Source organism: Lolium perenne, chromosome 2 (genome assembly GCF_019359855.2).
Source record: "Lolium perenne isolate Kyuss_39 chromosome 2, Kyuss_2.0, whole genome shotgun sequence".
Taxonomy (NCBI): Eukaryota; Viridiplantae; Streptophyta; class Magnoliopsida; order Poales; family Poaceae; genus Lolium; species Lolium perenne.
Window position 1 is genome coordinate 81,561,773 of NC_067245.2, and position 3,488 is coordinate 81,565,260.

At 45.6% G+C, this 3,488-nt stretch overlaps 1 long non-coding RNA gene across 1 annotated transcript; it reads right to left on the reverse strand.

Moving 5' to 3' along the window:
* Window positions 1-512: 512 nt before the first annotated feature.
* LOC127330088 (uncharacterized) lies at window positions 513-1,078 on the reverse strand. Its single transcript, XR_011750908.1, has 4 exons — window positions 1,048-1,078; window positions 850-960; window positions 692-761; window positions 513-611 (listed from the first exon to the last, which is right to left on the reverse strand). It is a non-coding gene; the product is annotated as an uncharacterized lncRNA (long non-coding RNA).
* Between the last annotated feature and the right edge of the window lie 2,410 nt (window positions 1,079-3,488).

A 3,488-nucleotide genomic window follows, 5' to 3' on the forward strand; every position in this document is an offset into this window, starting at 1 on the left:
AGGGTTTTGGAGAGGTTTAGGGATATCGGTTTGATTCATATCGCGTCGATGCACCAGAAACGCGTTTGGGTTTAGGTAGTACATGAAGATCAAGATGATGCATAGCAAGTTGGTGCATATAATATAACACACATGTTATTGCATGAGATCGCAAATTAAGTAGCACTATGCATGAAGATCGATCTTCATGCATAGTGGTGCTCTCCGAGGCGTACTCTATATATGTCTATTACATGTAGCATAGTGGTACTCTTCGAGTCAACGATATATGTAACATGTACATCTTCATTCATAGTGGTGCTCTGCGAGTGGTGGTATGACGTCCCGAAGGAAAAATCCCGCCAATTCCTCGCCTATTGCTATGAAGCGGTCATCGATTGAGAGCTTGTTCCGCTTTCTTGCCAACTATAAAAGAATAAGATACAAATGAATACATGAAACAACTATTACTGAAACTCAGCACAACTTATGATAACAAAACAAATTTGTGAAGATTGTTTTTGTACCTCTTTATTTCTTTCATTATTCGTTCTCTCGTTGACAATTCTGCGGATGTACTCGCAAACGAAGAATCCACAGAGATCGGTCCCCGGAGGTTGTTGCGGGCATTTCTTTACAAGAATATAATTCAATCAAACAATAGTCAAGTATGATAATTGAAAGGTGTGTGGACCTAGGTAGTACTACTTACTTTCGCACGCCATCGCAGCTTCGGTGGCCATTCACGGGACGTATCTTCCTTGATGAAAGTTTGCCATACGCTGCTCGACAAAAGAAAATGCATAAAAGAGTCATCAATTAGTTCAAAGCAGGAAATTAACGAAACAAACCGATAAGAATTAAAATTACCTTCTGAGCATTAAAAAACAAGACACGTATAGATCCTTTTCTTTGCTTAGTGAGTCCAAGACTTCAACTTCTCCAATTTCCAAATTGATGACGAGAAGAATAAAGTGAAACCTACGCACGTTTCAATATGTAGTCATTAGTTAAAATTTTGACATACGGTGAGCAAAATATAATGTGTTATAAGACAAGAAGACTCACTCGAAGTTGTAAGGCCAAAGTATTAGCTTTTGTCACGTTGTCGCTTCAAAAACCTTAGCAAAGTCTGCGGTGTATCCTTGTTATAGAGGGGATCATCTATGGTTTTGACATGCATTGTGTTCGGGTCAATGAACCCAATGTCGTTGATATCGTCCCTTTGCATTCGAGCATCTTTGATCTGCATAATATAGCGCACAAAAGATTATAATCTGCAGACAATGAACGACTTCTCAAATTAAATAAATAAATCACTTACAGACAATAGCAACTGATGATTGATTTGTCGAGGGCCCGGAGATTATATAACTGAAAGAGTTCGGCGAAGTCAACGTTCACACAAGACTCCTGGAAGTAGTGCTCTTCCCTAACTCGCACCATGATAGTCTCGATCCCTTCCTTTGAGGCCTTAAGGTACCACGAATGCAAGTTACGCATACATGTTGGTACCTTCCTGAGATTCTCGACCAAATCTTTCCCTTGAACAAACTGATATGCTCGTTCAGCTAAGGCGTAATCAGTTGCGTCTTGTCGAGAACTTTGAACGGTCTTCCCGTCAAACACCTTGAGAGGGGCGACCGATTGAACGGGTTGTTGTCCGAGCTGGTAGACACTGTGTATCCCTTTTATCTCCCTGATACCCGATTTAACGGGTTTTGTCGCCTCGATCATCTTGTCATACGACCTTTCAATAGAACGCGCATAGTCGGATGGCGGCGATGGTACAGGTCATATAGATTGTCAACGGTACGCACAACTTTCTCCCGATCTAGTGTCTTCTCGAAAGGTATCTCTGCACTTTCGGTGCAAAATTTCTTCACCTCGGCCTGAACGGCCTCCGCGTTTTCCTCCGGAGTTTTTTCCCAAGGTAACTTCTCGGGAGGCGGCGAGTTGTTTCTCCTTTCTAGCTTTCTTCCTAGGCGGCGTACCGTTCCGCTTAACGGACGCTGTCTTACGCGGAGGATCTCGAGATGGTGGACTCACGCTGGGGTCCCTCTCGTGTAGGTGTGGACTTGGCTGCTCACCAGGACTGCCACCGGGAGGAGTCGATGGCATTTGCTGCTCATGTGTAGGAGTCGGTGGCCTTTGCAAAAGGACGACGTACTTCTTCGGCCATAGGGCGAAACCGTGCTTGACATCGCCCGGTGTCCTCTCATCTTCACCTCTAGGAATATCAAGCTCCACTTTTTCAAACCCCGAAACAACTTCATCCACCCCGACACGAACACAACCAGGTGGAATGGGCATATGATGGTGCATTGCTCCATCTTCACTTGGGTACACATAGCCGACCGCCACCTTAACGAGACGCGGTCTGATTAACATATGTAGCTCGCAATCTGTCTTCTCCGTGACATAATCCACGGGGTAGCTTCCTCCACATCCGTCAAGATGCGAGGAACCGACACCGCTTCTTCGCTGAGATGGGGCAGCATCGGCTTGTGGATCCTGTAGAAACAGCGGCTGATCGGGTGCCCTCTCGATTTCTCTCAAGAGCCTCCACCCTAGATAACAACTCCGTTACAATGTCGGCGTCCTTCTTCTTCTTTCGCGAACGGCTTCTATAAGTGTCAGCGCTGTCCGGCCACGCTTCCTTCATGGTGAGACCTGGGCGAGCTCGTGCCGTCCAACATGTTCGGGGTTCCCCGTAGCGAGTGTCGACTCGTCATTCTCTCGATCGGGAATGTACTCTCCCTTTCTCGACCTTTTCAATTGCATCTACAAGCTTCGGTACAATTGCCTCAATTTTTTCCTTCCATTTTCCCTTCGCAACGATCAACCCTGTCTTTGGGTCCAACCCTGCCCCATGAGCGAACAACCGTAACTTGGACCGTTCGGGCCGGTCCCATGTCTCGTGGAGTGATTCCATGATCCATCAGTTTATTCTCAAACGCTGTCCACTTCGGAATGGCACTCTTGTAGCCACCTGACCCCAAATGATGCGGAAGTTTCTTCTTTGCAGCATTTTCGGTATTTTTCTTCGATCGGGACACAAACTTAGACGATTTCTTATACTCCTTAAATGCGGCCCAGTGATCTTTTATCTTCACTAGATTTTCGGTATTATCATCGAATCTGGATCTTCATTCTTATATTTGTCCCATAAATTTTTCTTGAAGCTCTGGAATTGTATGGCCATCTTCTTCCATGTCCATTCCTTGACTTTATCCTTCTGGCCTTCCGTCATGTCTTCCGGTAGGCTGAACTTTGTCAGTAGCGTTTCCCAAAGAAATTTTTTCATGTTGTCGTTGACATAAGTAGCACCACTCTCCGGGTTCTTCGGCTTATGCCACTCTTGAATGCTGATCGGTACATGTTCCCTAACAATAACTCCGGATTGACTTGTAAATTTGCGGCAAAACTCCTTGGGCTCCACTGGTTCACCATTATCCTTGAATGCCGTGAGGGCTAACCTGCCCTCGCCCTTTAGCACCCGCGTCGGG